We start from the raw sequence: 12,827 nt of genomic DNA, 5'->3' as shown, positions 1-12,827 counted from the left end.
TTTTTGTAAATATAAATCTGATTGTAAAACTTTTTGTACATTGAAAATCTTCAAATTTTAACTATTTTTGAAATTTTCAAATTTCTCAATTTGGTCGCCAAGTACGAGTTAGGGACACTATTAGCCATAGTAAAATTAGTACCCCTTTTCACTCCAAATAAAATACGGAAGAATGAATAGTACCATTTAAACATCAAAAATGCAATGCATAGCTCTACAGTGGTTCCCAAGTTCAATCTGCTCAGTTAAATGAACGTGTGAACTATATTTTCAGCATTAAACATGGCAACCTTCTACAACGGTAAACACTGTACTGTGCATTCTAATGATCGAACATCGAATGCCCAGAATTTAATTTACCAGATCGATCAGAATTAATAGCAAGAAGTTGGATCTAGGAAAGGGAAAATCCAATAACAAATATTGAGGATCGAGCAGAATGGTTTGGCAAAAATCAGCACAGTGGATCAAGAAGGAACAAAGAGCTTATATGGTGCATTAGTCACATCAGGAAACATATATTGGAAATTGTGAAGCATTCATGACAGATAGAAATGGGTTTGACCCAACAGATTATGCAGAGTGACCAGGGTTGGGATTTAAATATTCCAAGATACTTCATCTTTAGAAGATCCAAGCAAAAAGGGAAATCCACTAGAAAAGGAGGAATAGTTGGCTTGATAATACAGGATGGAATAAAGGCAACAGCTGGAAAGAATCTTAGCTTAAAAAAATCAAAATGTAGATCAGTTTGAGTGGAGCTAAGAAACAACAAGGGGCAGAAAACAATGTTGGGAGCAGTTCATATGCCCCTAAGAGTTGTTGCAATGTCAGGCATTAGAGGCACAAAAAATAACATAATAATTATGGGGAATTTTAATTTCCATATAAACGGAGCAAGCCAAATTTGTAGTAATAGAATGGGGGACTAGTTCATAGAAAGTATTTGAATAGTTTTCTAGATCTGTATGTCAAGGAACCAACTATGGAACAGGTTATTTCAGAGTTAGTTTTGTGCAATGAGGCAAAGTTGATTGTTGTAAAGACGCACCTGAGGATGAATGATACAATAAAGTTTATATTGCATTTGAGAAAGACCTAGCTAAGTTCAAAACTAGGGTCTTAAATCTTAAAGCAAACTGCATAGGTATAAGGAACGAGTTGCTTACAAGAGCTCGGGAAACTAGATTTAAAAGGTGTGATCGGAGATGAACAAGAGTGAAGTTTTAAAGAATTTATTCATAATTTGTAATGATTATATATTCTCCTAAGGAGCAAAAACTCCACATGAAAAAGTGGTCCATCTGTGACCAACAAGCAAAAGACAATATTTGACCAATGAAAGAGGCTTATAATGTTGCCAAAAAGACGAGGGAGAATTTTAAAATATAGCAAAGGACAATAAAGAAACTGAAGGAAATAGCATATAGGTTATAAAAGTAAACTAAAGAGAGATAGAGTCTAAAAGCTTCTATAAGTATCTTTAAAAAAAGAGATTAGCAAGAGTTTTTAAAAACATTTATGGGACGTAGGCTTCGCTGGTTCGAACAGCATTTAATGCCCATCCCTACTTGCCCTCAAGGTGGTGGTGAACTGTATTATCAGGCCAACTATTCCTCCTTTTCTTGTGGATTTTCCTTTTTTGCTTGGATCTTCTAAAGATGAAGTATCTTGGAATATTTAAATCCCAACCCTGGTCACTCTGCATAATCTGTTGGGTCAAACCCATTTCTATCTGTCATGAATGCTTCACAATTTCCAATATATGTTTCCTGATGTGACTAATGCACCATATAAGCTCTTTGTGAACCACTGCAGTCCATGTGGCTTAGGTATATCCACAGGGGTGTTAGGGAGGGGTTCCAAGATTTTGGCCCAGCGAAAGTGAAGGAACGCCAATATATTTCCAAGTCAGGATGGTGAGCGACTTGGAGGGGAACCTCCAGGTGGTGGTGTTCCCAGATATCCGTTGCTCGTCTTAAAGTCATAGAGGTTTACATAATGGAAACAGGCCCTTTGGCCCAACCTGTCCATGCCGCCCTTTTTTTTTGAAAACCCCAAAGCTAATCCCAATTGCCCGCATTTGGCCCAAGTCCCTCTATACCCATCGTACCCATGTAACTACCTAAATGCTTTTTAAAATATAAAATTGTACCCGCCTCTACTACTACCTCTGGCAGCTCGTTCCAGACACTCACCACCCTCTGAAAAAATTGCCCCTCTGGACACTTTTGTATCTCTCCCCTCTCATCTTAAACCTACGCCCTCTAGTTTTAGACTCCCCTACCTTTGGGAAAAGATATTGACTATCTACCTTGTCTATGCCCCTCATTATTTTATAGACCTCTATAAGGTCACCCCTCAGCCTCCTACGCTCCAGAGAAAAAAGTCCCAGTCTATTCAGCCTCTCCTTATAACTCAATCCACCAAGTCCTGGTAGCATCCTAGTAAATCTTTTCTGCACTCTTTCTAGTTTAATAATATCCTTTCTATAATAGGGTGACCAGAACTGCACACAGTATTCCAAGTGTAGCCTTACCAATGTCTTGTACAACTTCAACAAGACGTCCCAACTTCTGTATTCAATGTTCTGACCGATGAAACCAAGCATGCCGAATGCCTTCTTCATCACTCTGTCCACCTATGACTCCACTTTCAAGGAGCTATGAACATGTACTCCTAGATCTCTTTGTTCTGTAACTCTCCCCAGCGCCCTACCATTAACTGAGTAAGTCCTTCCCTGTTCAATCTACCAAAATGCATCACCTCACATTTGTCTAAATTAAACTCCATCTGCCATTCGTCAGCCCACTGGCCCAATTGATCAAGATCCCGTTGCAATCGGAGATAACTTTCTTCACTGTCCACTATGCCACCAATCTTGGTGTCATCTGCAAACTTACTAACCACGCCCCCTATATTCTCATCCAAATCATTAATATAAATGACAAATAACAGTGGACCCAGCACTGATCCCTGAGGCACACCACTGGTCACAGGCCTCCAGTTTGAAAAACAACTCTCTACAACCACCCTCTGGCTTCTATCAAGAAGCCAATTTTGTATCCAGTTAGATACCTCACCCTGGATCCCGTGAGCTTTAACCTTATGCAACAACCTACCATGCGGTACCTTGTCAAAGGCCTTGCTAAAGTCCATGTAGACAACATCAACTGCACTGCCCTCATCTATCTTCTTGGTTACCCCTTCAAAAAACTCAATCAAATTTGTGAGATATGATTTTCCACTCTCAAAGCTATGCTGACTGTCCCTAATCAGTCCTTGCATCCCTAAATGCCTGTCGATCCTGTCTCTCAAAATACCTTCCAACAATTTACCCACCACAGATGTGAGGCTCACTGGCCTGTAGTTCCCAGGCTTTTCCCTGCAGCCCTTTTTAAACAAAGGCACATTTGCCACTGTCCAATCTTCAGGCACGTCACCCGTGACTATCGATGATTCAAATATCTCGGCTAGGGGACCCACAATTTCCTCCCTAGGGACCCACAATTTCCTCCCTAGCCTCCCACAATGTCCTTGGATATACCTCATCAGGTCCCACAGATTTATCTACCTTGATGCGCTTTAAGACTTCCAGCACCTCCTTCTCTGTGATATGTACACTCCTCAAGACATCACTATTTATTTCCCCAAGTTCCCTAACATCCATGCTTTTTAGATGGTAGTGGTCATGGATTTGGAAGGTGCTGCCTAAGGAACCTTGGTGAGCTCTGCAGTACACATGGCTGCCACTGTTCGTCAGTGGTGGAACAATTCAATGTTTATGGAAGGGATAGTAATCAAGCAGGTTGCTTTGTCCTGGATGGTGTCAAGCTTCTTCAGTGATGTTGGAGCTGCACTCAAACAGGCAAGGGGAGAGTATTTCATTACATTCTTGAAATGGCTCTTAGAGATATGGGAAATTACAACGGAGAGGAGGTGGTAAAGACATGAAACAAATACTTAGTGTCTCCACAGCAGAAAATACACAAAATATACAAAGTAATTTGAAACCAAGTATTAAATTAATAAAAATTAGAGCTGACAAACCTCCTGGACTTGATGGTGTATCCCCATAGGTTTTAAAAGGGATATTCACAAAGAGAATTTGTCTTTGATTGTTCAAAATTATCTAGGTTCTAGCATAGGCCACATGAATTGGAAGAGTGTAAACAGAACACTGCTGTGCCAGAAAGGAGCGGGAAGGGAAACTATAGCTCAGTTAGCCTGATATCATTGGAAGGGAAAATTATAGAATTATTAGGGATTTGATAACAGGGCACTTAGAAAATCCATAGAACCATAGAAAATCATCACATGACTGGCAGAGTTAATGCAGATTTATGAAAGGGAAATAGTGTTTGAGAAATCCGTTGAATTTCTGAGGTTCCACCTAGGATGGAGGGGGAAACCAATTAACATATAATGTACTTGGATTCTCAAAAATCATTCAGTAAGGTGCCGCACATGAGGTTGTTATACTGTGACGCTACTATACCTTTAAGAAATACATTTTTAATCATGTTCTCTGCAGTTTGTAGGCAGGCCTGCTTTTTTTGGCGCTGGCCCCGACCTGTCTGAGCCAATGTCCTTTTATCGTTGCCAAAGTCAAATGATGGGCCTTTGGTTTATTCTTAATCTGGGCTTAATGCAGTGCCTTGGGGTTTTATGACCCTTTTTGAATTGTTGAAGGAAGAATGATTGACAGGTCAGGAGGGACACTTCTTTTTTTCTGAAGTGGAAATCCAAGAGTCACTTTCAGTTTGGCAGAAGCTGTTTGGACTCCAGACTGAAAACAGTGTTTGTCTCTCTCTCCCTGGTATTGGGAGTTCTGCTGGCTAATTAGAAGCTGTTTGGCCTGCAGACTGGTAGCAGTCTTTCTTATCTCTCTGGAATGAAAATGTTGCTGTTGGTGGTTTGCTAGGTGGAAGCTAGAGGCAAGCAGTGACTCGATCTCTACTTCGAGTGCTTGGAGTTCCAGGATGGGGAAGTCAGAGTTTCAATTTCCTATCCAAAGGACTCATTCACAGCAGGTGTTGCAAGATCCCACATCATGTGAGCATACTTACTTTCTGTGCTAATCCTAGAACGGGGGTGCATATGTTGGAACAGCATTTTTAGCTGTTAAGGTATATACAATAGCATGGTTGTTTTTTCCCTCATTTGTAATTGGTAAAAGTTAATGTTAATTGTATTATATGCTAACTGTTTTCTTTAATAAACTTTGTTTGATAAAAGCTCCCTAATGGGTCATTTGAATCATACCTGGCGTGAAACAGCTTATGCTTACCCGAGCCAAATTCAATGCGTAAAACTTATGGTCTAGGCTGATTTCATGAAATACCTTGGGAGTTGCTGACCTGGATTGTAACAATACAGTGTTAGGACTCATGGGATTGGGGTAACATACTAACATGAATTGAGCACAGGAGGGGGAGATAAAGACGTTTAGCAGTTTAGGCCTATACTCACTGATGTTAAGAATAATGAGGGATCTAATTGAGGTACACAAGATGCTTTAGGGGACTGGCAGGGTAGACGCAGAGTGGATGTTTCCCCTTGCTGGACATCCTCGAGAGGCCATAGCTTTAGGCCAAGGGGTGGCAGATTTAAAACAGAAATGAGGAACTATTTCACTCAAAGGGTTGTGAATCTGTGGAATTCTCTACTCCACAGTGCAGTGGGCATCGGAACCCTAAATAAATTTGAGATAGATATTGATTAGCAGCGGGATGAAGGGTTATGGGGAGCGGGCAGGAAGGTGGAGATGAGCCAAGATGAGATCAGCTATGATCGCATTGAATGGCGGAGCAGGCTCAATGAGCTGAATTGCCTACTCCTGCTCCTAGTTCTTATATTACGATTAACAGGAAAAAAAACAGTAAGAATAAAGAGACCATTGTTAGACTATAACACTAATGGGGTACCGCAAGGCTGTATTAGGCCTCAGATATTTACAATTTACAGCAACAGTTTAGATTACAGGATTGAGTGCAATATACCCAGTTTGCTGACAATATAAAACTAGATGCAATATAGAATAGAGCACAAAGAACCTGCAAAAGATAATAAACTAGTTAAAAGTGAGCAGACAAGAACATGGTAGATGAAATAGAATGTGAAAAAATGCAAAGTTGTCCACTTTTTAAAAAACCCATTCAGGGGATGTGAAGGTTCCTGACTAGACCAGCATTTACTACCCATCCCCAATTGCCCTTGAGAAGGTGGTAGTGAGCCACCTTCTTGAACTATGTATTCTGGGAACATCGACAGTGGTTAGGAAGGGAGTTCCAGGATTTGGATCCAGCAACAACAAAGGAACAGGGATATAGTTCCAAGTCAGGATGGTGTGGGGCTTGAAGGGAACGTTTAAGCTGGCGGTATTCCCATGCATCTGCTGCCCATTTCTTTAGAATTGGTGGAGGTCATGGTTTGGAACGTGTTGTTTAAAGGAGCCTTGGTGACTTGCTACAGTGCATTTTGTAGAAGGTACACAGTGCTGCTACTGTGCATCGGTGTCTGTGAAGGGAGTGAATGCAGAAGCTAGTGAATGGACTATCAAGCAGCCTGCTTTGCCCTGGATGGTGTTGAGCTTCTTGACTATTGTTGGAGCGACACTCATCCAGGAAAGCGGACAGTATTCCATTACACCGCTGACTTGTGTCTTATTGGTGAACAACAGGTTTTGGGAAGTCAGGAGGTGGGTTACTTGCTGAAGAATTCCCAGTCTCTGACATGCTCTTGTAGCCACTGTTCAGCTTCTGGTCAGTGGCAACCCCCAGAATGTTGACCAGGGGGGGGGATTCAGTGATGGTAGTGCAATTCAGTGTCATGGAGAAATGGTTAGGTTCTCTCTTGTTGGAGATGGTCACTGTTTGGCACTGTGTAGCGTGAGTATTGCTTACCACTTATCAGCCCTAGCCTGAATATTGTCCAGGTCTTGCTGCATATGGACATATCATTCGGTCCATCGAGTCTGCACCGACTCTGACAGAGCATCTTACCCAGGTCCACGCTAGTGTCCTGTCCCCGTAACTCCACTCATTTATTCCAGTAACCTACACATCTTGGGACATTAAGGGACAATTTAGCATGGCCAATCCACCTAACCTGCACATCTTTCGACAATGGGAGGAAACCCATGCAAACAAGTGCAAACTTCACAGTCACCCAAGGCTGGCTTTGAATCCAGGCCTCTGGAGCTGTGAGGCAACAGTGCTAATCACTGTGCCACCCCCATTGTGCCACCATGCCAACCAAAACACTAACCTGAGGAACCTCAGCAGTGATGTTCAAGGGTTGAAGTGATTGACCCCCCAAAAACCACAATCATGTTCCTCTGTGCTAGGCATGACTCCAACATGTGGAGAATTCTCCCCACCCCCACTGACTCCATTTTGCTCAGGTTACTTGATGCTACGCTCCGTCACATGTTGACTTGATGTCAAAGGCAGTCACATCACGTGGACTGAATCAAATTGGCTGAAGACTGGCATCTGTAATGCTGGGCACCTAAAATAGGCTGAGATGGATCATTCATCCAGCATTTATGGCTGAGTTGGTTGCAAAGGCTTCAGCCTTGTCTTTTGCACAGATGTGCTAGGTCTCCCCCCATTTCAGGATGGGAATATTTATGGAGCTAGCTCCTCCTTCTACTAGTTGTTTAATTGGTCATCATCATTCATGACTGGACGTACCAGGACTGCAGAGCTTAGAATTGATCCACTGGTCATGGGAACTCTTAGCTCTGGCTATCACATGCTGCTTTTACTGCTGGCACGTAAGCAGTCCTATGTTGTAGTGTCACAAGGTTGACACCTCATTTTTAGATATACTTGGCATTGCTCTTGTCATGCCCTCCTGCACTCTTCATTGAATCAGGGTTGATCCCATGCCTTGGCGGTAATGGTAGAGTGGGGAATATTCTCGGCCTAGAGGTTACAGATTACGATTGAATACAATTCTGTGGACTGAAGGTCCACAGCATCTCATGGATTTGCATTTTTGAGTTGCTAGTTTGAGTCTGTTAGAAATCTATCCCTTCTAGCACGATGGTAGTGCCACAAAACATGGATGTGAAAGTGGCACCTCCTCTCCCAAGAATTGTACAGTGGTCACTCCTACTGATATTGTCACGGACAGATGCATCTGTAGTAGGCAGATTAGTGAGAATGAGGTCAAGTTTGTTTTTCGCTCTTGTTGGTTCCCACATCACCTGCCACAAACCCAGTTTGGAAGGTTTGTCCTTCAGGACTCAGCCAGTTTGGTAAGTACTGGTGGTACTGAGCCACTCTTGATGATGAATGTTGGAGTCCTGCACCCAGAGCGTATTCTATGCTCTTGCAACCCTCAGTACCTCTTCCAACTGGTGTTCAATGTGGAGGAGTACTGATTCATCAGCTGAATTGGGGGTGCTAGGTGGCAATCAGCAGCAGGTTTCCTTGACCAGACGCCATGAGACTTCATGATGTCCGGAGTCCAACCACACCTGGGGTTCAATCTACTGTTTTGGCATCCTTACCAAAGAAAGGAAGCACTTGCTTTAAAGGGAGTGCTACAAATGTTCACTGGACTAATTTTTGGGATGAGGGGATTGCCTTAAATGGAGAGTTTGAGTTTAATGGGCCTATATACACACGCACTTGGAAAAATGAAAGGTGATCTCATAAATCAAAGTTTTAAAGGGCTTTTCAAGATAAATGCTGGGAGGATGTTTCCCCTGCCCGAGTCCAGAAATAGTCTTACTCTCAGCATATCAGGTTGGATATTTATGACCGAGATGAGGAGAAATGCCTTTACTCAAAAGGTTGTGAACCTTTGGAATTTTCAACCCGAGACAACTGTCGATGATCGGTTGGTTATGTTCAAATCAGAGATGAATAGATTTTTCATTACAAAGGGGTTCAAAGGATGTGCGGACAGTACGGGAAGGTATAGCTGAGGTAGATCAACCATCATTATTGCATGATGGAGCAGGATCAAAGGGCTGAATGGCCTACTCGTGTTATGTTCTTAGAAGCAGGCTATTTGGCCCAACTGATCAGTGTCTCTATTAATGCATCACATGAGCCTCCTTCCACCGTACTTCACCTAAACCTCATTTAATACTGGATTTTGGTGCAGGCCTCAAATAGGTTAACGTTACGCAGTGTAAACAATAAGAATCAGAATGAATTACTGGCAATCTCCAGTCTCTCCACGGAAGCCAGTCAGGTTTTAGCCGTGCCAATTTCTCTGAGCTGGACTGGGAAATCTGATACTGGTTCCAGGAACTTCCACTAGAGCAAGTGAGAGTATATATATATATTTTTCTCCATGTTAAACTACCAATGAACCTACAAACGAATAGAGCATGAATTGAACTTGGGGGTGGGAAACAAAACTCAGTATTCCACTGAAAATTCAGAAAATACAACCTGATCATGATGGATTGATCTTGCAGAATTTGCCACATTGGCTATATACAAGTCTGAATAGGCCCTTAAACCTTCATCTTATGATATTTACACGACTATTGGCTTGTCTTACTAAGTTTGTTTATGTCAGTGCTTACCAGAACAAGATATCCTATCCATTGCATTAAAAGTTGTACCATCACAGTGGCTTACAAAAGACACACCACATCTAATTGAAAACAATGGAACATTTTAACTGGATCCCTCACAGAATCCCTGCTAATTTTACTTATTTCCTTTCCTTCCCTCCAACCACAAAACACACCATGCAAAAATTGATGACCTCTGCTTTGCATGTGTTTTTAAAAAGGTGTCTTCCAGACCAAAACATTCCAAAGAATTCCAAGGCAGTGTTTACATTCTTTCCTTTCCAACCACACTGTGACCCAAATGATGGCGAGTAACGTTAAAAATGTATCTACTTTTAGTGTGATGCTCATCATAATGATAGCTAGAATGGTTTCAAAGTGAAGATGATCAATGCTTATAAATGCATCAGCTTGCTTTGATTGCCAAGAGAGGCCACAGTAAACTGACTGGTAATTACGGAGGACAAATGTCATGGCTTCAATCACATACCAACACACAATTGTTCTAATTCCATTCAAATCCACGATTAAATTGCCAAAGCCTCACAGAAAAATCAGATCCAAGTAGACTTTCCATGCAGAAAATATTTTTGGTGCAGCAATACTGCAAAATATGTTGCAGAAGCAGAATGAATAAATACATAGAGACTAACATTCACTCTCTTTCTTCACAGGAACACTACTGCACTGAGCAGGTTGACCACTGCTAACCTAAGGCAGCATCCAAACCAAGCTTTGCTATCAACCAGCCCAACAGAATCCACACATGATTATCAAGAAGTTCTAAACTGTTTAATAATTGACATGATCACACACTGGAGGGACTATCCTTACGTAGGATTGCCCATCGTGAACGTACTGACAGTATATTCACTATGTTGTATAGTCTTACAACACGCCAGCTACAACCTCCCAAGCAGCACACTTCAACACACGGATCAAAGAGAATCTTTAGAAAATCACAATTTATTAATTCAATCAAGAGGTAAGATGTTACTCACAGTAAAGAGCAAATAGGTTGTATTTGTAAAGCTGAAGAAAATGGGGGTGGACTGCTAATTCATAACACTCAAGTTATCTAGCAACACTTTTATAATTGTGTCTTGGACTCCTCTTTGCTTGCTGATTGGTCGAGCAGTGACTCATGAAAGAAATAGTGGTCAGTGGAAAACTGAAAGTGCACGGGTTAATCAGAACCACAACCTGGAGGAAGGGACTGAGTGTAGGGTAACAAAGTTTGCAGACGACACAAAGATAAGTGGAAAAGTGAATCGTGTGGAGGGCATAGAAGGTCTGCAGAGAGATTTGGACAGGCTGAGTGAGTGGGCGAGGATCTGGCAGATGGAGTATAACGTTAACAAATGCGAGGTTATTCACTTTGGAGGAAATAATAGCAAATTGGATTATCATCTAAATGGAAAAAAATTACAACATGCTACTGTGCAAAGGGACCTGGGGGTCCTTGTGCATGAGATGCAAAAACCCAGTCTGCAGGTGCAACAGGTGATCAAGAAGGCAAATGGGATGTTGGCCTATATCGCAAGGGGGATAGAATATAAAAGCAGAGATGTCTTGCTGCATCTGTACAGGGCATTGGTGAGGCCGCAGCTGGAATACTGTGTGCAGTATTGGTCCCCTTATTTGCGGAAGGATATATTGGCCTTGGAGGGAGTGCAGAGAAGGTTCACCAGGTTGATACCAGAGATGAGGGGTGTTGATTATGAGGAGAGACTGAGCAGATTGGGTTTGTACTCGTTGGAATTTAGAAGGCTGAGGGGGGATCTTATAGAGACCTATAAGATAATGAAGGGGCTGGATAGGGTAGAGGTAGACAGATTCTTTCCACTTAGAAAGGAAGCTAGAACTAGAGAGCACAGCCTCAAAATAAAGGGGGGTCAGTTTAGGACAGACTTGAGGAGGAACTTCTTCTCTCAGAGGGTGGTGAATCTCTGGAATTCTCTGCCCACTGAAGTGGTGGAGGCTTCCTCGTTGAATATGTTTAAATCACGGATAGATGGATTCCTGATCGGTAAGGGAATTAGGGGTTATAGGGATCAGGCGGGTAAGTGGAACTGATCCACTTCAGATCAGCCATGATCTTATTGAATGGTGGGGCAGACTCGAGGGGCTAGATGGCCTACTCCTGCTCCTATTTCTTATGTTCTTATGTTCAGATACTGTATAGCTTCAACATTTGAAGTTTTCTCTTAAAGAGAGTTCACCTCATCCCATGAGGTGCATACTGAGGTTTTCGTACAGTTTCCCGCAGAAACAACTGGAATTGTGATTACATAAAGACTAAATTAATCTCAAGGATTACATGGAAAAAGATCAGAGTGTTTTATTAAATTATCCAAAAACAGACATGAAGTCTTTAGAGAGTGCAAGTAAAATCACGAACTAAAATTACTCTGATCATAGAATGCTCACTGCAACGTCTCCAAAACAAAAAGCTGGGGTCAGGAAGTTAGTTTAGGATCTATTGCATCATGTCATAGAGCTGGACTGCAGCTTTCGTCCAAACCGGTCCTTGAAAGCCAAGCGACGAACACGCACTTGAACGCACGCGTACACACCCCTCCACCCACCCCCGCTATTCCCACCCACACACCCTCCCCCATCCCCACCCCTCCACCACATCCCCCATCCCCCCCTCCACCACACCTGCGCACACACACCTCTCCACCTCTCCACCACACACATACAGAAAGGTAGGTTAGCGTTGCTGCCCTATTGGTGGAAATATCGTAATCACATCCCCAAGATCTGTTAATATCAGTAACTTGAGATATGTGCAGATTCATGGGAAAACTGATTTAAATGTGTGCCTGCTTCTTACCAAAACACAACAACATAAAGTTATACGTTTGGCCAATTCTATAGAGGGCTGTGGTTTTGTGCAAGAGCAGGGAGCTCCTCACAACAGCTCCAAAAATAGTTTTAAAATGAGACTTCTCATTTAACAGCAGAACAGAAGTCTGATTGCAATATTAACATTCGGTAAGATTCCACATGAAGACAAAACTTAGCACCATTCCCAGCCCAGACTGGGCTTGTTACACAGATAACATTGAGTTTTAAAAATAACTTAAATGTTATTCCTGTACAGATGAATACGGAGGATCCCTGGCAGTCAAGTCTACATGATATTACTCATTACGTGCAACAGGAAAGGCTTTTAAAATTGTACCTGAGTCACATAAAAGACACTTCAGAGGAGCATGCAAGTCTGTTGACACTATCAAACATAAAACATGACAGATGCACCAAGAAGCAAGGCAAG

The 12,827-nt window shown here is 42.2% G+C and overlaps 1 protein-coding gene across 14 annotated transcripts in view; it reads right to left on the bottom strand.

Annotated features, from left to right (window-relative positions):
- The window catches only part of LOC144510648 (trinucleotide repeat-containing gene 6A protein-like), a 162,233-nt gene that overhangs the window by 56,852 nt on the left and 92,554 nt on the right, over positions 1-12,827 (bottom strand). The window lies entirely within an intron of this gene.

This window comes from Mustelus asterias, chromosome 23, assembly GCF_964213995.1.
Source record: "Mustelus asterias chromosome 23, sMusAst1.hap1.1, whole genome shotgun sequence".
Taxonomy (NCBI): domain Eukaryota; kingdom Metazoa; phylum Chordata; class Chondrichthyes; order Carcharhiniformes; family Triakidae; genus Mustelus; species Mustelus asterias.
The sequence above is the reverse complement of the archived record's forward strand: the minus strand, read 5'-3'. Positions and strand labels throughout refer to the sequence as shown.